The sequence below is a fragment of the Ostrinia nubilalis genome, chromosome 3 (genome assembly GCF_963855985.1).
Source record: "Ostrinia nubilalis chromosome 3, ilOstNubi1.1, whole genome shotgun sequence".
NCBI lineage: Eukaryota > Metazoa > Arthropoda > Insecta > Lepidoptera > Crambidae > Ostrinia > Ostrinia nubilalis.
The window spans coordinates 9,799,087-9,822,162 of NC_087090.1; the positions used below are offsets into that span (position 1 = coordinate 9,799,087).

General features: G+C 38.1%; 1 long non-coding RNA gene across 1 annotated transcript in view; it reads right to left on the reverse strand.

Annotated features, from left to right (window-relative positions):
* LOC135087868 (uncharacterized) overlaps positions 1 to 23,076 on the reverse strand; it is a 164,350-nt gene that overhangs the window by 122,335 nt on the left and 18,939 nt on the right. Inside the window, exon 2 of the long non-coding RNA XR_010260925.1 lies at positions 12,907 to 12,960. This is a non-coding gene — a long non-coding RNA (uncharacterized LOC135087868). The remainder of the gene's footprint in view (positions 1 to 12,906; positions 12,961 to 23,076) is intronic.

The following is a 23,076-nucleotide window of genomic DNA, read 5'->3' on the forward strand; positions in this document are numbered from 1 at the left end:
AAAGTAATGTAACCATAATACATGTTAAGTAAAATATTCGTTTTCGATTTTAATAAATATCTTTATTTACCGCGTTAATGACAGTAGCGTGAGGAGTTCGAACAATCCATCAGCAATTTCTGCTCTCAGCCTACATGCCAATCAGTGACGAGAAGCGTTCAAAAATCGCGTCGTGTATCGTCGTGTCGCGTAATATCGCTCAGCGTCGCGTTTTTAGGGTTCCGTATTTAACTGACGCGGGACGATGTGCTGGCTATCCATCGTCTCAGTGTCTAACAAATAGCTCACCTGTAATCCTGGGTCAAAGTCAATTACTGCGGCCGCCAATACAATTAAGGCTTGGTATTTCTGCTAAAGTAGGTATTTCGCGCTGTCAAAATCTGCGCGCGCAATACTTCGCCGAAGACAGCGCGCCAAAGAGCTCTCGGGGCTACACAGTATAGAAATACGCAGTTTAGAAATACGCAGTTGGTTAGGTTAGGTTGACTTCCTTCCGTTCAAGCGTCACACTCACAGCACTTTCTAATACAAATCATATCCAAGTGATACAAATTAAAACAACTTTCAACATTTTTGGGAATATATTTTAGAATCGAATAAATATAGAATATAACTGCCAAAGTAAACACGGTTCAAAGAGGCGTGGCGTCACCCGACCTTCCGGAAGTTCCGCGCCGGCTAAAAGAATTTCAAGATTACGTCACCCGACCTAGGTAGATCCTCGGGAGCTTGAGCGATTGGAAAAACATTTTATGATCAGTTACTCGTAGAAGCGATTATTGAGAGCTTGGATAATAAATTATAGTTGTTGCAATTCACAAAGCTTTGCATGTGGTTAATTACATTAATCAGTACACGCATCAATTTTGTTCAGTCTTTTTGTTTATTAATAAATAAAAATATCATACTAAAATTGCATACATATTTGTTTGTATTGGTCTGGGTGTTTTCTTTCCATAATTTATGTATAACGTATGTACGGGGCTCTGTATCGAAAATCACTATGAGCAATAAGCATCACACACGGTTACCTGGAGTGCATTACCGCAGCAAAAAGCTTGCCATCTTAAATGAACGGTATAATAACGAGGTTTCGTCAGTACAGTTGCGAACAAAGGTGTTTGTGTAGTGTAGTGTAGTTGAGTTGAGAGGACATATTATTGAAATAATAAAACGAACATTTTATTTTTTAAATACATTTTAAAAATAATTTACATTACAGATAACAATGAGAGGATGACATTGCAAGGTGGTGCCAGTCCAGTCTAAAATCCGTTGATATATGCTGCATCTGCCATGTTTTTGGCTAAAAGATTCTTCTATCTTGCAGTTTAGACTTTTATTACAGACCTCAGACAGTATTTTTGGAAAACTTTTACGCATGGTGGAGGAAGGGACGCTCTAGAGACTCAAGTCTAGAAGGAGTCACATGAACTCCAAGTTTTAAATCCGTTGACATCTGCTGCATCTGCCATCTTTTTGGCTAGAAGATTCTTCTATCTTGCAGCTTAGACCTTTAGCTACAGACCTTAGACAGTATTTTTGAAACATTCTTACGCATGGTGGAGGAAGGGACGCTCTAGAGACTCAAGTCTACAAGGAGTCATATGAACTCCAGTTTTAAATCCGTTGACATCTGCTGCATCTGCCATCTTTTTGGTTAGAAGATTCTTCCATCTTGCAGCGTAGACCTTTAGCTACAGACCTTAGACAGTATTTTTGTGAAAATTCTTACGCATGGTGGAGGAAGGGACGCTCTAGACACTCAAGTCTACAAGGAGTCACATGAACTCCAGTTTTAAATCCGTTGACATCTGCTGCATCTGCCATCTTTTTGGCTAGAAGATTCTTCTATCTTGCAGCTTAGACCTTTAGCTACAGACCTTAGACAGTATTTTTGTGAAAATACTTACGCATGGTGGACGAAGGTACGCTCTAGAGACTCAAGTCTACAAGGAGTCATATGAACTCCAGTTTTAAATTCGTTCACATCTGCTGCATCTGCCATCTTTTTGGCTAGAAGATTCTTCTATCTTGCAGCTTAGACCTTTAGCTACAGACCTTAGACAGTATTTTTGAAACATTCTTACGCATGGTGGAGGAAGGGACGCTCTAGAGACTCAAGTCTACAAGGAGTCATATGAACTCCAGTTTTAAATCCGTTGACATCTGCTGCATCTGCCATCTTTTTGGTTAGAAGATTCTTCCATCTTGCAGCGTAGACCTTTAGCTACAGACCTTAGACAGTATTTTTGTGAAAATTCTTACGCATGGTGGAGGAAGGGACGCTCTAGACACTCAAGTCTACAAGGAGTCACATGAACTCCAGTTTTAAATCCGTTGACATCTGCTGCATCTGCCATCTTTTTGGCTAGAAGATTATTCTATCTTGCAGCTTAGACCTTTAGCTACAGACCTTAGACAGTATTTTTGTGAAAATTCTCACGCATGGTGGACGAAGGTACGCTCTAGAGACTCAAGTCTACAAGGAGTCATATGAACTCCAGTTTTAAATCCGTTGACATCTGCTGCATCTGCCATCTTTTTGGCTAGAAGATTCTTCTATCTTACAGCTTAGACCTTTAGCTACAGACCTTAGACAGTATTTTTTATTATTTATTTGTGTCAGTGTGCTCTTCTAAAGCAGCGGTTCCCGAATGGTGGTCCGCGGAACCCTGGGGTTCCGTGGAAAGGCCGCTAGGGTTCCGTAAAAAATATTATCCCACGTTTCGTGACCGACGTTGTTCGCTCGCACCGACTTATTTACGCACAAGGGAGGGGCAGGGCGTGCGGGCGGAGTAGTACGGGACTACGGGGGTTCCGCTAGGAAAAGTATAACTAATTAGGGTTCCTTGGCAAAAAAAAATTGGGAAACCCTGTTCTAAAGAGTGTAAGACGATTGTATGTAGGTACTATTAAAATGTAATTTTAACTCATTGGTTTTGTCTCATATTTGAGGAATGTACTATGTATCATGAGTAGAGTCTTCGTTTAAAAGGATGCGAACGATTTAAATTTCAATAGGTAGACAAAATTGATAATTTTTAATTATCAAAAATTTAAGCTTTCTCCAGTAACACTGATATTATTATACTGTGACTCATCAAAGTCATCATTGTCAAAAATATTGACAAATCGCGAACTGTCACGGCCAAAAAACTGACACGCGTCCGTCCTCCGTAAGCGCCACCGCGCGACTGATTGAGATTGTCCAAGCCGTCATGGACGATTTTTTCCACATTTTTTAACCTAGTAACTAAATAAGACGCAATATAAAAATTTCATCCGTTAAAAGCCCTCAAATTATTTCTGAACTTTAGTAAAAGATTTAGAATCTCAAATCGCTTATTTTAAAAATCCCAACTAATATTATAAATGCGAAAGTAACTCTGTCTGTCTGTCTGTCTGTCTGTCTGTCTGTCTGTCTGTCTGTCTGTCTGTTACGCTTTCCCGCTTAAACCTCGCAACCGATTTTGATGAAATTTGGCATAGAGATAGTTTGAGTCCCGGGAAAGAACATAGGATAGTTTTTATCCCGGTTTTTGAAACAGGGACGCGCGCGATAAAGTGTTTCTGTGACAGACAAAATTCCACGCGGGCGAAGCCGCGGGCGGAAAGCTAGTAAAACCATAAATAGAAAACGAATAGAGGTAACTTTGGGAATTTATTCTATCGAGTCAACTTCATCAAATCGTGTTTCCATCCGTTAATAGCCCTAGAAAATATCCTCAACTATGCCCAATAAAAATCTTAGCCTTTAATTTTACTGTTTAGTACCTCAAAAATGAAAAATGAAAACCTCATTTTCGCCATTTTCTCTGCTACCCGGCCTTAAGGTGCGATCGCGTCTACGCGTCAACCTGCTTAGTGCTCGATGCTATCAGAAAACACTGCTAGTAATTTTGTATTCAAGATCAAAGCGAGGGAGTGATAGTCTTTTGAATTAGTACCTATGGGTCGTCCGACGAGGGCTAGGTGTTTTGTAGCATAAGTTTTTATTACTAGCGAATGATTTGAAAACGAGTCAATGAAACAATGAAATCTTCAAAATACCTATCATTTGTTTCTGTCCGCTTGATAATATTGCATTTAGAAAAACTATGCATCAGGTTGATTATAAATTAACTCTATAAACAATAAATAATGGCTTGCTTACTATTGTCTGACTAATTACTTAGTATTTATTCGTTTAATTATCCCAATTAGTTTCAGGTCCAGTTTTCGGGTGAAACAAATCAAAGTCAAACGACAATAGAAAATGAAGTTAAGGGCTGTTGCCTATTAGGCTTCGCACAAGACGACTTTTACCCCTTTATTAATAAAAAGTTACACCTAGGATGAACTCTGTATTTAATATTGTCACCCTGTATTACTGTGTTTTTGGCAAATAAACGTTTTGAATTTGAATTTGAATTTTATAATAAATGATAACTTAAGCCAGAGTTCAACTAGGGTGTCACTTTTATTAATAAGAGGGTTAATGCTTGTGCAATCGTGAGTATAAAGTAACAAGAGACAAGGTGATGGCTTAGGCCTTTTAATTGGTATTGATTGTTAGATGAGATACTGGTGTTTAAAACATACTTATTTACGTAGTTTTGTGACCTTTTCACAAAATTATACTGTTTTTGACAATCAATTATTAGTTTAAACTATCGATACCGAACTACTAACCAACTACTTAATACTTAATATAAAAATCTTAATGTGGTTGATCGCGCAGTGTACGAGGGGTCTAAGAGCCGTAACTGCTTACAATAATAATTAATCTCCGTGTTAATTAGAGAAGCAGCCTTCACGCAAATCAGGCGCAGGCGTCTCACTATTATTTCTTTGTCATTGTTAAAGTACGAGCACTATTACTGTAAGTAAGGGAATGCGATTATCAATAAAGTTGAACAGTTACAACTAACTTTTACACTGTTTTGTAAAGGTTGGTTGTAATAAAAGGTAACTTATTTTATCGTGGATATTATGCTTAGCTAGTACCAATCGTTTCTGTTGGAACTCTTTAATAGATTCAGTTATTCTTCTTGCTTTAACATAATAGGGTTTCATATTGAGATCCACTTTCTACACAATTGTTTTGCTCTGGATTGCTTAAAGTTCTAATTCCTATAATGCCATATAAAGTGCCTAGCCAATGTTCCGTAACCCCTGACACCTATAGCGGTTAAAGGCCTTAAATATAGCCCACACAATTTCAAGTACTTTATTGTGAACAGGAAAATTAGGCTCAATGAAGCCTAATTTTCCTGTTCACAATAAAGTACTTGAAATTGTGTGGGCTATAACACAATCCTACTCGTCATCGTTAATAATATATTAACCAATTGAGCGCACATCTTCATCATCTCAGCCATAGGACGCCCACTGCTGAACACAGGCCTCCCCCAATGCTTTCCATGTTGCCCGGCTGGTAGCGGCTTGCGTCCAGCGCTTTCCTGCTACCTTTATGATGTCGTCGGTCCACCTTGTGGGTGGACGTCCCACGCTGCGTTTTCCGGTACGCAGCCTTCAGAGCCTGGTTGCCCCATCGGCCGTCAGTTCTGCGTACTATGTGCCCTGCCCGCATTGAGCGCACACAATGTCTTAATTTAACTGTATATTTTCTTTTTGCAAAATTCAAGCAAAATCTGAATACAGAGGAAAAGTTTTCGAAAACAATGCAATAGATATTCATTTCTTCCGTTAGTGGGTAAGCATCATGAATACAGAAACGGGCTTTTGGAATCTACCGGCGAGATATCTATGAGATTCCACTTCTACGGAGCGACATAACACCCGGATGACACACGGACGTATTGTGCAGCAAGCAGGTTTATTATGCAGGTTATTTTGTAACCACCAATTACGAAAATGAATTGGAATTGTTACAGTTTTTATTACATAGAAGTACAAAGCGTTTTACTTCAATCTAAAAGAAAGAAAAGGTATGATTTTCCAGTACGTGGCTTCCACTTCAGGACCTTGCTGCCCCATCGGCCGTCAGTTCTGCGAAATAGCTGTCATATCACTTCGGCTCGCATTAGCAAGCCGTCGGGCTATGTCAACGACTGTAGTTCGTTAATTAAATTAACTAGTAAATCTAATTTTAGAGTAAATCTAAATCTAGTAAATCTAATAAATTTTTAAAAACACTGGCATGCTTCAAGTAAAATTTTGGTGTGCTACGAACAGTTGCTACGAAAATAAGCTTATAGCGCTACATAATCCGTAGCCAATGTCCAGGCTCTACCTTAGGTACACGAATCAACATAAAATTTCACGAACCTGTGTTTTTTAATTATTTTTTTTCTGTTACAATTCGCTGTGACAAAAGTAACCTACTTTTAACACAATTGAAACTAAAATAGTTTTGTCAAAAAATCACATCAATCTAGACTGTTTGTTAGACAACCTCAAGAGCAGTGTGTCTCGCATGTTACCTGTACTGAAACTATGTTTATTACAGCGGAACAACCGCGAACTTGTATACCACGATGAGAATTTAGCCGAAATGCTAACTACAAATCGTGCCGCAGCGTATTTTCAAATGTATTCAGAGATAAATGCAACAAATGTACACAACTTTGAGGTTATGCAAACGTACGGTGCAATTGCAGTTATACTGCTCCAAAGTGAGCTGAGCTTATGAATAAATTGGCTAATAATCGCGAGCTTATGTTTTTAACATGGGTTTACCCCAAAAAGTGTAGACGTGCATGTTATAAATTTGAAGTAACTTTCTCTATTTATAACGTTTTTATGTAAAAACTGAACCAATTTCGATTAATTTAGGAATTTAGGATAATGTAGAGATTGAAGATTGCTTCATAACAATTTTGATTTCTTTATTTTAGATTTTTATTATAACGTTATGTTATAAGTATTGGCAGTTAAATATTTATCGTTTTAGTTCCGTCTCTATTTACGTAGATTTTAGATTTTTTCCAGAATGACAAACGGCTTTAGAAAATTGAGCAAATCATCAATGAAAACAATTTCTATATTAGTTACTTCAATATTTAGTGTAAAGACTGCTCACTTAAATTTTATTATAAAGTTGGCAATCAACTCAAAGCGTAATTAAAAAATAACTTAAAAAATTACATCCACCTATTGGAAAGTAAAACATTTTTGTTACAACGAACATAAAAAAGAATTCCACTCAAAATTCCCTGAAGAACGTCAAAATTAAATTATCTAATTAACATTACTTGGGACGACATTGGCGGAATAAAGTCATTAGGCCTAAGTTACGACAAAATTCTTATTTAAAAAGATCCCTTCAAAAGATTGCGTTGACGCTACTATCTTATCTTTTGAAATAAAATTAAAAAACATTAGAGAACGTGTCGAAAATTTCATTTGAAGGAAAGAGTTAATTACAATTTGGTAATTTAATCGCTAAAAGTAATTGCCGTTGGGGTGATAAGTACTTGAGTATAATTTGAAGTTTAATAACACAAACAGTAAAGCGTTGCGAGTTATCCGAGTGGAAAATTAAGAATAATTGTCTTTAATGAAAATAAGTAACGATTTAAACCCAGTTAAAATTTGATACAAACCATGTTGGTACAGGCGTTCGATTGTCTACAAGATTCTTCGATTTTTGATCGACGCCAGTTTTGACAATTATTGTCCACATTAAGTCGTGCATAATACAATAAAAACTGTACAATGTATAACAATGTATATAAATATTGGTAAGCTAACATCATAGCGTTCATTTAAATCAAACTGTAGTAATGAAAAGTTTTTTCTATAACGTCATAGTCACTTCAAAATAAAAGAAGACAACATTCCTCAAACAGCGCAAAATGAGGCGTAAATATTAACTAAACTATGCAGCAGAAGAAAATAGCAGTTTTACAGTATACAGCTGTATTTTATAAGTGCTTTGGTTTAATTTTCCGCAAAACATCCTGAACGTTCCCGGTACAGTGTAATTACACAGATCTACCAAGTAATTAGTTCAATTATTGACTTACGAAAGTAACACGGACTCATTATTATACTCTTCATCGAATTTTGTTGGAAAAGTGTTTACTTAAGACATACACGATGTAATAACGATGTAAGTAAGAAACGGTTTGGCATAAACTTTTAACAAAGAGTTTGGAAGATAATTTCTTAATGAGAAATACTGAACTATTTTTAATTTAGCCAATATCCTACCGAAAACACCTAAAATGAACGAACGACACATGAAGCTACTACTGAGCATTATAGCACCTACTTTTTTTCAATAAGTTTAGTGTGATTTTGCAAGAACACAATAGTCCAACCAATGTGCTAAATACAGGGTGTCGGGGGTACCATGAAGTACTTAGGATTGGTCCTTGACAGCCGGTGGAACTTTAAGGCCCACTTTAAAGCTCTCGCACCCAAGCTACTGAGGGCATCCGGTGCCTTGAGTAGGATTATGCCCAATTTGACAGGCCCACGCACGGGGTGTCGCCGCCTTTTTGCAGGGGTTATTAGATCTATGGCCCTATACGGCGCCCCCATTTGGGTTGACGCATTAGGGCGCGACAATACCACAACACTGAGGAGGCCGCAAAGAACAATGGCACAGAGGATAGCACGGGCATACCGCACGACCTCAAGGGAAGCAGCATGTACACTCGCGGGCACTCCACCGTGGGAGCTCGAGGCCAAGGTGCTGTCAGAGGTATATTACCGAACCGCTGCCGCTAGGCGCGATGGTAACCCTCCTGCCCCCCGCGAAATCGAGCACTGGCGAGACGAGGCCCGTGTTTTGATGTTAGATGAGTGGGCAGAATGGCTGGAGGAGCCCAGTGCTGGGCATCGAACAGTCGCCGCTCTACAACCTTGTTTACGACAGTGGGTAGAGAGGAGCAGTGGTTCTCTCACATATCGCATGGTGCAGGTGTTGACCGGGCATGGTTGCTTCGGGAAATACCTGCACCGTATTGGTCGGGAGAGGACACCTCAATGTCACCATTGTGGCGCCGATGTCGATACAGCGGAGCACACCTTGGAAGACTGCCCGGAATGGACACAACAAAGAGCTGCGCTATGCGCAAATATCGGACTGGATTTAACACTGCCGGCGGTGGTTAGAGCCATGGTCGGCAGTGACAACGGATGGGACGCGGTGAAAGTCTTTTGCGAGACTGTTATGTCGGCAAAGGAGGAAGCCGAGCGAGCCAGGGAGGTAGATCCCCTCGCTGACCCTGCTCGGCGGAGAAGGTTGGGCCGGAGGCGACGTGCTTTTGCGCGTCGTCTCTGACACCTAGTCAAATACTAGTCATAGCGTAAGGTCCATTATGAGTGCCGGCGGATAGACCTTTTACACCTACCCGCTGGCCTCCATTGTATATTATGTAAATATAGATAAGCACTTTGTACATTTGTATATATCATTTGTATATAGTTGTATATCTCCGAGTGGTCAGTTGCAGTACAACAAACTGTAACTAAAAAAATCAAAGATGGCGTGGTCGAAGTTGGAGTCTGCACGCATAGCAGACGGTCTGCGCATAGGTGGAACATGTCGGGAAAGGCCTCGCTACACCGGCTCCCACCTGTGCTCAGCGAGACGGAGATGGTGGATTTTTAGTGGGTAGGCCCCTCCCTTCTGGAGGGGAGAGCCCCACATAACCCGCCGCCTGACCACAGTGGCGGGTATGCAACTCAATGCATTTTTACCACCGGAAAAAAAAAAAAAAAAAAAAAAAAAAGGGTGGCCAGGGAGTTGACGTTCAAAGCTAAAATTTAGATTCCTTACATCAAGGTGTATCTAAATCACCCCCATGTATGTTCTACGATTTTGCTTAGTTTACCTATGGTTGGTTTTTAATTTTTATCTCACTCTGGCGAGCACTTGTAGTTTGTTTTTACTTACTTACGCTAGAGAAGCTTCCAAATTAACCAATCATAGGTGAAGATAAGGATAAATCACAAAATTAGCTATATCTCCTAAACTAAGCAAAATCGTAGAACATACATGGGGTGATTTAGATACACCTTGGTGTAAGGAATCTAAATGTTAGCTTTGAACGTCAACTGCCTGGCCTGGCCACCCTGTATGGTACACAACTTTGTTTAGCGTAATTGATACGTGCTGAATAACAATTTTTGAATCATTTGAAATCCAAGGCTATTCAACCTTCCGAGAATTATATCCACTACAGGGTAATAAGTATAAAACAATATTATTAAGTATTATTTCCTCCATTTGCAATAGAGTGAGGCTTTTGTTTAACAGTGGACGTCATTTGACTGGATGTTCAAATGACATTAATTTGACTGAACGACTGACGAGGCCATCATAATATTATGGTAAGTACCTAAAAAGCTAGTTACCGTTCCCCCGTTAGAGTTATCAAGCTTAACTCGAGTTGACAGTCACCTATGGCGTTAATTAAGTGTCAATAAACCTCCGTGCACTTCGCCCCAATCATAAAGGCATAAAGTCAAGTCTGCCCGCTCAAAGTCCGCTTTAACCGGTTACGTTATCTTAATGAGGCTCATTTAGACTCAAGATAGCTTAGCTGACGTGGCTGCTTTGATTTCGCGCCACTCGGGCGGCGCTTTAGTTTAGCCGCCATGTTTGGGAAAATGGCGGGAGAATTTTAATAAAATTAGGATATTTTTCAGTCCTGTGCGTTGGAATGTTCATGGGCTAAAAGCCTAAAACCTTTGAGGAGCTACTTTAAGATTTTTAAATTATATTTTGAATTGTAGGTAATATCACGATTTTAAGGTTCAATTTTATTAATTTTTACATCATGTACCAAGTATCTATTTACGCGTATTTTGGTACCTACCTTTGCTCATTAAAAAAACAAAGTCAGTACCTTTCCATACATTTGGTGTGACAATTTTACCAAGTTATTTATGCAATAATGGTTTATTTCCAGCATGTTCATCAGTATTGATGTTAATACTCCAACAGTGTTTGGGTTGACCGTGTCATCGCACAAATCGATTTATCGAAACATTCGGCATTGACACGGATTTTGTATTGTTCCGAATCACTAGTGCTGGGACAATCGATTAGCGGCTTATAAATGATTGACACTAATCAAGTGTAAAAATACGAGCAACTAAGCGTGGATTAGCTTGCCGGTGATGTGGAATAATCCTGTATGGTATTTGGATTGACAAACAGCTCTGGCGAATATTAGTTTACATTCATTTAGCGCATATAAATATCTCTTGTTGTATCTGCAATACATACAATCCCAATTTTTATATCACAGATTGAATAATGAAAAACTATAATACAAAACCTACAAACTAAGATTTAAACTACCTTGTTCTTTTAAAGTGTTCAGTTTGATTTTTTTAAACTAATCTAATAGTAATTTGTGATAAAAAATATAAGGTAAGTTTCGAAACAGAAAAAAGATAATATTGAATTTTACTTTATATTCACCAAACTTAAATAAACTTCACTCAACATGATCAAATAACATTCCTAATTAGATTTAAAATATTATCATAACTCAAATTCCCCTATATTATGATTGACACCCGATTGAACGGAGCCATGTTAGGTGATTAGCGGTTTGAAATTGTTATTAATTGGATTACAAGCGCCGCTAACCGTGCGGTAATCAAGTCCGTGTAAGAAGTAAACAATCGGATAACTAAGCTCGGATTAACTCGCCCGTCGATGTGGGTTAGTGTATGTGTAACTTTTGTGTTATGTAGATAGCGAAGTATGTTATGTATCGTAATAATTCGAAGTCTTTAATGTACTGTTTCGATATGAAAAAATATTTTGACGAATTGAGAACCTCCTCCTTTTTTTGAAGTCGGTTAAAAATAAAATAAAGGTGAACATCTTTTGAAAAATTATAACACTTTAGGATGTGTTGAAAGAATATACTGCCTCAGATCAAAGCAATCGCCCAGAAATCGAAAGGTCGTGGGTTTAATTCATACTCGAGGCTGTAGACTTTTTTTGTCAGGTTTTTAAAAATGCATTTTGAAAATTAAATTTTTAAAAATGTAGCAAGTAAGTACCTACGCAAAACTTAAGGCTAAAATTTTCCGATCTAAAATTTGTACTGTCTGTACTTCCTTAGAGGATCTTTTACTGTATTTTTTGTCAAATCTTGTAAAAAAATATTTATTTATCCTTTAATGCCATATAATTGGTAGGTACACAAGGTAAAATTCTGAACATTTTAAAAATAACGCCATCTAACCACGACGTACGCTAGGCAAGACATATTGGCGGGGCGTTTGATTCTGAAAGGCACTTCTAAAGATTTTCTAATCAACATTCAAGGAGCGGCGCCTAGCTCCGCTGTCTTCATAAATTACGTATCAAGTATGTGTAGAGGCCTTATGAAAAATGTTTTCGGTACGGGAAGCTTGCGGGAGAACCAGTAACAAAATACAGGGTGATTTTGCAAACAGTTGCCAATTTTTTAATAAGCTTTATAGAACAACAATATAAGAATAGGTATAACTTTATCGTAATTATTTTTAATCGTGATATTTTCAAAAATAAAAATATTGAAGATATAATTCGCGGGTTTAATGTCTATTAAGCTTTGCAGTCTTGCGTTTACTTATTTTTCTATGACCGAAACGTGTGCCAATTTTGAATACGCACGAGAAAGTAATTAAATATAAAAAAAAGGTGTTGTTTTTTTTTACATAAATCGATTAAGTTAAAATTGATTCTGAGTCGCTCCTAAAAATTTGGCAACAGTTTGCGAAATCACCCTATATTAGGTACTATAGATAGCTTACTTGACTTGCGACTTAACGGTATGAAAGGATGAGTAAATAAATCAGGTGAGTAACAAATAGGACAATGAGATTTGCCGAAAACGAACATGGAGAACAATGAAAGTCACTCTATTTTTTCTGTTATTTTTCGTGAAATTGATGGTCTAAAGGAAAAATGTTGTAATAATGATTTAAAGTGCCACATACCTCTGATAGCTGATGTAGTGGCAGACGTACAGCTAAGACAGGTTATCCAGTTACCTGAAAAAAGAATGATCACAGTTATTAATCAGGCCAGATTTGACATAGTAGGTAAACACTGTTGGCTCTTATGCATTTGTAATAGAATGGATTTTGCAACAAAAAAAGTAGTTTGATATTCTGTCGGGTTAAGGCTGAGTTGCACCATCTTACTTCAACTTTAACAAACGTCAAAAATCTGTCACACTCCATACAAAAAAACACAGTTGTTATTGTTACGGTAAAATTACGGTAATTTGGTGCAACTCAGCCTAAGTCATTAAAAATAATACACTCAACATCAAATAAATCGCACCTTCCGCGACGCGAACTTTAAAGATTTTCTTCTGACACAATCATGTTGCCCCAATAATATTGGTGTTATTTGAAAGCCCAATAAATAAACTTAAAGAAAAACACATTTAATTTTTTTATAAACAATTAACAGGTACCATAAATGTGACTTGAATAAAGGCCTCACTTGGGGCTCACCTCTGGGATCAAGTAGCCCAATTTTTATGGTTATAAAACCAAATAATGATCTTACGTGTCCTTTTTAACAGATGGATAGCGATTAATCCCAATTTAACAGCTTTAAAGCCATAAAAATTGCTTAAGCGTAACTACCTATTTTTTGAAGAAGTGACTCTAGATCCTTCTAAAGACACATTTTTGGGGTAAAAACCTTTCCTTTAATGAAATGAAGTTTAGAACTAGGCTTTCAAATGATATCAATGTTGGTGGGAAGTGGGGATGCATACGTTTGATAAGTGCTTGTCGCAGGAGGTGCGATTTATTTGATGCCGAGTGTAGTTTTGTGGTTTTCTTTATTACGTTTAGGATTTTCCTTTTGGTAAGATTTAAAGTATCAAAATAATCAGTCGAACTATAGAGACGATTTTGACCAACCGCAATTCACAAATCCGAAGCTAGTAAACAATAAGCTTCGAGCATCTCTAAGCTAAGGACTGTCTAAATCATAGTTTCTGATTGAGGATTTTAATGGACCTGGAACCAATAGAGCACTACACATCAAACTGGGCCATATTCGCCCAATCCGCTTTCGGTACAAAGGGAAAGTTGGATGAAATTGGATCACCAGGCTTAAGGCTTTAGGCGATCTGGAACGAGCCATCATGGTAAGTGCCGGTTGAGACGTGATTTTTGTGCCAAAGAGGTTATCTATGGTTAATAGTTATGTATATTAAAAGTCCAAATAGTATTGTCTGTTTTTTTTTACTTTACGACTAAACAGTTGTATCCATTCTAATAAACGTCAAAAGTGACAGCTTTTAAAAAGCTCGTTTAGATCCGAAACGATTTTAACGTTCAGATTTAGTTTGATAATTGGATTTTAGAAAAAGTGAAACAAACAGAAGCCGTTAATTCAACTACTTTTATCACAAAAACATTTAAAGGGGGCGAAAGGGAATTAAAAAAATAATCATCTGTTAACTGTTTTTAGTCAACACTGTTAGGTAATTGGAATGCTAAATTTATTACTAGTAATACTTAAAGTTGACTATTTATTTACCTACACAACTGCTTTTAAATAAGCACAAACAAAACAAACTATCCTTGCCTTCATCCGGTCGTGATCCGGCTATCCGGTCAAACCGGGCCGGACGGCACCATCGCCACGTGATATCGTTTGTAATTACTAGTAATTAGCCTCTAATTAATTTGCTAGCGCTCATCGAGGCGTCGATAACAATAAATTATTAGTAGTATTTGTCTGGCAAAACGTTGAACTAACATAGAATTTGATTATGTTGGCAATACAAAATTGTATTTTGATTTTTCTATTATTTAAGTAGGTAATCCCATTCTACTCTAATAGAAATGTGAAAAAGTTTGAGAGGATAGATGGAGGTTTATTATTGTTTCACGCAAAAATTACTGAGTGGGTTTTGATGAAACTTGACAGCATTATTATTTATACACAAAACAATAAGAATATAATAGTAGTAGTATAAAAGATAATTACAATGATGTGTGTCAATCAAGTAAGTCAGTCTTTTTGTCATGTGAGAAACTAAATTAACGTGGGCGAAGTCAAGGGCAAAAGCTAACTAGTACTTATGTGTTAAACATTTTTCTAATTTCAAAATGGTATCTTCATAATGGTTTTTTTTTTCAAATATTTATGTAAGATCCATATTATTATCTAGTTTAGGAGCCAGGGTTTCAATATAAAATGGTACAGTGTATTACATCAATAAAAATATTCTTATTTATTCTGAAAAGAGAATACGAGTCCTAGGAAAGAGAGTTTTCTAGGAAAATGAAAAGTAGGGCATTGTCTTTGTGTTCATAAATATAATTTTGCAGTTCACATGACGTTAGCTGCTTGGGTGCCGACGCTGCTTGTCACGTTTTATTTATCTCGGAGAAAACTGAATGTTCTATTTTAAAAATATCTAAGCTCTGATGTTCTGCTTGCTGAATCTGAATCGATTGTTACTTGCTTCAATAGCTAGCTATCTCTGATACAAGTAGTTTAATGTTAAGAATTAAATAGAGTAAGGCTGATTTGCACCACCAAACTGTGACCGTAACTATAACCGGTGATTTTTCCATGGAGTTTGACAGATTTTTGACGTTTGTTACAGTCAAAGTAAGATGGTGCAACCCAGCCTAAGTTTTTATTTTCTTTGATATTCAGCACACTTTTAATATTACAATATTTATGTTTTATTTTACATTTGTTTTTGAAGGCATGGAAGTTTTTGGCAGAACACCAATCCAACCGATTCATTATTTGGGGAAAATATAACCAAAACACACCTACATTTTTTTACATTTTTGGCTTCAAGTTTTCGAGCAACAATATTTACTAGAATACTAGAATACACCCTTTGTTTCTAAATATTGAGTTTTACTATCTCTGTATTTGATGGTACAATATTTTATCTATTTATTTTTGATCACCCATTTGAATCTATACTAATTACCTCGCCAAACATTGACGCGCCATATTCCCGAATCAATCGCCAGTTGAAAAGCCGTTAATCAGCCTCTAAACTGTCGCGCGAATTAATCAATCTGCGATGTCCTAATGAGCGGTGTTCCATGACTAAATCCGAGAGTTCTCTAAAAAAATATGCAACCAGCAACTACGACGAAGTTGTCGGACTCTCCAACTCGAGATCCGAGATACGTGGGTTCAAATCCCGCCGCCGCTGGACTTTTGTGGCGAGCTCACTCGTAAGATAAGCATATTTAGCTTACCACAAGGAGTTATCGGGACTAAAAAAACGTTATTTTACCAATCAGTATTTTAATTATCTACCTAATTGATATTTAATCAATTGCCAATCGAAAACCCGTTTATCAGCCTCTAAAGAATCAATCAAACTTCGTCCTAATGAACGGTGTTCCGTGTCTAAAATCCGTGGGCTCACCAAAAAAATTGTATGTTGTAACCGGTATTTTACTCATTTTAAATCTATACTAATTGCCTCGCCGAACAGCGACGTGCGATATTCCGAAATCGCCAATTGAACAGCCTCTAAAGTCTAAACTGTCAGCCGCGAATCAATCAAACTGTTCTAATGAACGGTGTTCCATGACTAAAATCCGTGGGCGTAAATCGAACCGGCCGGTAATCCGTCCCGGACGGGGACAAACGAAGTCGTCAGGTGACATCAGTTGCATTTGCAGTAGACGCAACGCGGTATTTGTAATATTTGGCCACTATTGTCGATGTATTGTCAGATAGATTAAATAAATAAAAATATACAGCAAAAAAAATCAAGCAAGCAAATAAAATTCTTCTAATGAACATTATCTAAAATCCGTGGGCGTAAATCGAGCCGGCCGGTAATCCGTCCCGGATGGGGACAAACGACGTCGTCAGGTAACATCAGTTGCATTTGCAGTAGACGCAACGCGGTATTTGTAATATTTGGCCAACATAGTCGATACATTCTGTCACATAGATTAAATATAAATATACAGCAAGTAAATTGTTCTAATAAACGCTGTTCCATGACTAAAATCCGTGGGCGTAAATCGAGCCGGCCGATAATCCGTTCTGGACGGGGACAAACGACGTCGTCAGGTGATATCGTTTCAGTTGCAGTCGCAGCAGACGCAACGTACCTAGGTATCTGTACTCTTTGGCGGGGGTATAGAATATTCAGATAGGCCACTAGTAAAATTGATAGTGCAAAAACCGATTCTCATAAGATCTATTAAGATCTATTCGTGAAATCCACTACGAATTTACTGAGATTTTATTTTCCAACTAATTAGGCGTGATCCTTCTTATAGAATTATTATAACTAAGTTCGGCAAGTTATAAGTTCACCTTTTGTAGCCAAATGTTGTGCAATCAAGTGTTAAATAAATAATTCCAGCGTAGTAACTCAATGTTATAGTAGTATTTGTACCTACCCACAAATTAATAATATGAATTATTTCACCAACTGGGTAAACCATAGAATCAGTTTTTAACACAAGATAAGAAGATTGTTCTCCCATTAGCAGGCTCTTATGTATTTTTAATTAATTTTATGTAAAACCTAACAAGAACCTAACAGTTTCATTAGTTGCCATTACCAGGCTTCTGCTCACACACATTTAAATTTTATTTATACCAGGGATTAACTTACAAGCCTGACACTAATAAAATAACGGTTAACCGTATCCAGTAATTCCCTGACACGGGCGCCTCGAGCGGCGGTGTAATACGGTGTTTTTATGAAAGCGTAAAGCTAAGCTTTTACATAAAATTCAGACGAAACAAGGAAAATCTAGCTCATAAAGTCCCCTTGCTTGTCAAAGACGCTATTAATAAGGGAGGATGTTTGTAACCTTTGTTGAATACTTCCACGTTGATGATAGACAAATAAATAAATGTGTGGATTACGTTTTAATTAAAATTCTAAATAATGCTGCTGTAAATGCTTAGTGCATGGTCATAAGGACGTGACGTGCGAGTCTCATCAGGCCTCGATATTCCACGTTACAGCGGACCGGACTTAATTGGATGCGCTGGCCGCAGAGGCCGCGGCATGAAATATGAAGCGCGTTTCCAGGTGAGCGCGGGCCTATTGTCTCGGCTGCAGCCGCGTGACATGCTGGTTTGTTAGCTAATTTCTGTGTTACACTGTGGCTTTACGAGCTTATTTCATTTGATAAATTGGGCTCATTTAAGTTTTGGCTTTCTACTGGATACTAACATAGGTAGATACGCATAAGAGAAATGTGTGACTTGTTGGTGTTGGATGACAATAGAAGCTAATACCTATGTAGTATCTACCCATGGAAAGAATGTAAAGAAACGTACGAAATGTGTGTCATAATTATTACCTAATATTAAGGAGATTTATAATAAAATTAAAATAAATAAATCTTCTTCATTTATCATCATTTCATCATCTTTATTATAATTATAATTATATCACTTGCATCAGGCCTCAATATTTCCCGGCGTTACAGCGGACCGGACTTAATTGGATGCGCTGGCCGCAGAGGCCGCGGAATGAAATATGAAGCGCGTTTTCAGGTAAGCGCGGGCACATTGCGTTGTCTGATCAAGCTGGATTTTTTATATAAAAATCGGAATATCGGAAAATATACAATGTAAAATCAATTCTAAAATAATAAGTTTCAAAATAATAAAATTAAACTAAAACAAAGGCTTCGTCGCTCAGCAATCGATTATTTTGTACTCCCGTTTTCTATTTCATAAGTCTTTATTTGTATGCCTATTACAAAAATGGGACGGCGCACGATTTGATTGTTTGGACACAAGAACGTTCAAAAATCGACTCCCGATCTATGATTACATATCGAAATAAATCGTTAGGTAATTCGAAAAATAATCCGATAGTTCATGCGTACAGACACGTGACAGGCAGCTTGTTAGCTTGGCTCTGTATCGCAATATGAGCGGAGAATCTGTCTAGGCTCCAGGCATGTTCGTTGTTTAGTGTTTATAATGCTTTGACGTATTCGAAAGCATAATTTTAGTAAACGAAATATGTGTAATGAAGCTTATAAATTCTATACCTATAGAACAGCAAAAAAATTAAGACTAATGCAATAGAATGACATTTGAAAGTTCTTCTCCTTCTTCTGCCTAGCTAATCCCGTAACGAGGGGTTGGCTTTCTCAATCATGCGCTTTCATCCAATTTATTTTGTACGTCTTGTTCATCCAGCCTGACTACAAACGTAGGTATGGGCTTGTCACGTAAAATGAAAAGTTCTTAATTCAATAGATAAACTCTCTTGACTATAAACCTAATTGGCACTCACTATTTTATCAGCATTTTACTCCCGAATTATTTAAAACATCAACCATAATGAACAATGCAGATAGCTTGTTCCAGGTGTGTGCAAACTCATTACGTCGTTTTCAGCCAACATGGCGGGCTGTCTCGCTCGCGCCGTCAACTATACGGCCCCGTCTCGTTCACGTGACGTCAACTATACGGCCTCGTCTCGTTCACGTGACGTCGAGACGTGAGCGCCGTTAACGGAGTCACCCGATATGCGGGATGCGTTCGAGTGATGCATGGGGGTCTATTCTTGAATCTACTAATACTTATTATACGAAAGTTTGTTAGGACAGGCCTGGCTCACTCCGCGCGGTACATCCGATAATGAGGATCAGTACTGTTGTAGAAAATTCAATAAAACTAGTATCTACGTTAATCTTTAAGACATAAGAAAGATATATCTTTTTGAATTATCCAAATCGGACCATTACTTACGAAGATATTAAGTAATAAACATAGGCCGTTTTTGCCGCTAAAAGACAACGTACGCAGGGCCGCGTGACGTCACTATATCCGAATCGAGCGCAGCCGGCGTACTATTGGGATGGAAAATATTTTTTTCCAGCTAAACTATCAGTTTTAGAAATAAACTTTTAATAACATTTATTCATCAAAATAAAGTAACCTATCGACCAGTAATTTTAAAAAATAAAAATTGTGAAAAATAAGTATCGCTATGTCCAAAAACCACATTTTTATAGGATTCGATGGAATGCGGAGACGCGGTTGGGGTGAGTGTAACTTTATGATTGTTTGTATTGAACATAATAATACATAATATGAGTGCTAATACCCAGTTTCTGGCCTGGGGGGGGGGGGGGGGGGGGGATAAATGATACCCAGCTTATAGCCTGGGGGGAGGGGCAAGCCTTACCCAGCTTCTGGCCTTGGTAAGAGGGGGGGAGAGGCAAGTCATACCCAGTTTCTGGCCTGGGGGGGGGGAGGGTTCGTCATGCCCAGCTTCTGGCCGAGGGGGAGTCATACCTAGCTTATGTTTATGGACTGGGGGGAGGGGCTAGCCTTACCCAGCTTCTGGCCTGGGGGGAGGGGGGGAGTCAAGTCATAACCAGTTTCTGGTTCTAGCCGAGGGGGGGGGGGGGGTCAAGTCATAACCAGTTTCTGGTTCTGGCCTAGGGGGGGGGGGGGGTAAGTCATACCCAGCTTCTGGCCTAGGGGGAGTCATACTCAGCTTATGCTTATGGCCTGGGGGGGGGGGGGGGTAAATCATACCCGACTTCTGGCCGAGGGGGAAGTCATGCCCAGCTTATGACCTGGGGAGAGGAGAGGGACGGGGGAGTCATACCCAGCTTCTAGGCTAAGATTAAATAGATTTCCAGCTGGCCCGCCCATGGGAACGGCGAATAGATAGGTAGGTACGTAGGTTTAACTCAGAAAAACTAAATAACAGGTAGGTATTGCGTGTACATCGAAATGATCTTCAAAGCAATGTCTTGTAGCCTAGGCAGAGTGTATGTGCCTCAGCTATACTTATTGTTAGAAGTAAATAAATTAATATTTATACATTTTTATATTTTACTGGGACGAAGATATGACTCTAACAACACTTATGAACACTTTATTTGAATAAATCGCCAAATATACCACCGCGTTCCATTGAATCGTATGAGCGTATGGATTTTTTGCGATATTTTTCACAATTTCTATTTTTAAAAATTACCTATCGATAGCTTACTTTATTCTGATGAATAAATGTCATAACAAGTTTTTCTCTAAAACTGGTAGTTTGGCTAGAAAAAAATATTTTCTATCCACGCAGTACGCCGGCAGCGTTCGGATCGGATATAATGACGTCATCGGTTCAGCGCCGGGCGGTCAGTGAACTTTTTTAGTAATTTGGCCATAACTTCGTCAATTTTAGTCGTAGAACAAAAATTTTTGGACTGTATATTAAGGATTTCTTAGACCTATAAATCTGCATTAACAGCTAAAAATCGAAATGATCCTCATTACCTACAGCGAAGCGCCCCGCCGGCGGGTATTATATCAGTCGAGTGTCACGCGCGCGCTCGTCAGGACGCTGGCGTGCGTTGTAGTATATTATAATTCTATGATCGAAGTATTATTTAAAAATGGACATAAAGAGAAAGAAATATTGTGCGGCGTTCGGGTGTTTAAATTCGGAAAGTAATCTACCGGATTTATCTTTTTTTTTCGCTTCCCAAAGATGCTGAAAGGTATGTTGGCCATGACGTAGGTAATCAATAATTCTTAGGATAGTATAGGAACCTAACCTACCATGACTACTGCTCAGAATGCGTTCGTTCGTTTCAGCCAAATGACGTCCACTGCTGGACAAAGGCATCTCCCAAGGTTTACCATAATGAATGTATACTTACCTACATACGTAGGTCATTACAAATAAGTAGATTAATTATTTTTTCACTAGACAGCAACCCTAACAGCGTAAGAAGAGTTCAGAGGCACGCGATAGAAAGAGACAAAACTTGTAGGTGAATAAAATTGTAGGTACGTAGTGCTGTGCGAGCTGAATTCCACTGTATCGCGTCGTAGCAAGACTCGCATTTATTTAAATCGTCTTGCGGAGTAATCCTTCTGTACCTGTACTATTACTTATTCTGTGGTTAGGATGGATGTTTGATACTATTTCAAGCAAAAAATACTGAATTAATTTAGATGAATCTTTACAGAATTAATATTTTAATATAAAAATACAGGTTATAACTTATGAAAAAAAAAAGTAATTTAATTGGCCAAATGACATCTATAAGTGCTATGTACGTAAGTCGGCCTTTCTGTGACAAACTACTTAATTTACACGCGGACGAAGCCGAGGACGAAAGATATAAGTACGTAAACATCAAAAATATTGGATTCAAGCATCTGTGTCACTCACGTAATGTTATTAAAATAGAGGAATGGATTCGATTTATACGAAATTTGGTAGCAGAATAGAACCTCCGATGCTGAACGTGTCAAGATGAGACGCATTTGCACTCGCCAATGATTTATTAACGATCGCGTATTGGATTGGCTGCTGATAATGTCAGATATGAGCTGATGCTATAATAGATGTTCCTAACATAGATTAGGCTAGGTATTGTACAACATAGATCACTTTATAATCCTCGTAATATTAAAAGAAATTAAATAAACCGGCCAAGTGCGTGTCGTGCCACGCGCATTGTAGGGTTCCGTATTGTCCTTCGTTAACACAATATACTTCAGAAGTAAGCAATTACTTTTAATATTTTCTTTTAAGGATTTTTTTATTAGGTAGCTACGTATGAAATGTTATAATACATGACAGACAGACAGACGGACATAACGAAACTATAAGGGTTCCTTGTCAGGACTACGGAACCCTAAAAAATGGACATGGATGGACATAAAGTATACCTTTAGTGATATTTTCAATCAGAATACCAATTCACCACGAAGCCCCAACGTTAACAGCCAGCATTATTCCCCAAAAGCAACGCATTATCTCGCATAAAGAACAACGAAAAACCCATAGCTCATAAAAACTCCGCCGTACCGAACGGGGAGGCACTCGCGGCGCATTCGTTAAAAAAACTGCTATTTCTGTATACATTCGCACACAATACGTTTGAAACGGACTGTGTAATAACCGCCCATCAAAATTTCTACGGTACGGTTGCCGAGCCGATCGGAAAAATTCACTCCGCTCCACTCGGCCGCTGTCATAATCCACGCGCGCCGCAACGTGTGAAATTGAAATTAAAATTCTATTAAAAAGGAAAGATTGGAAATAGATTCCACTATCCTATAAAGTTACGCACGTAACGAACTTTATATTTTTATTTCCATTTAATATTCTCGGTCTATTTTTATCGATCAAGCAAAGT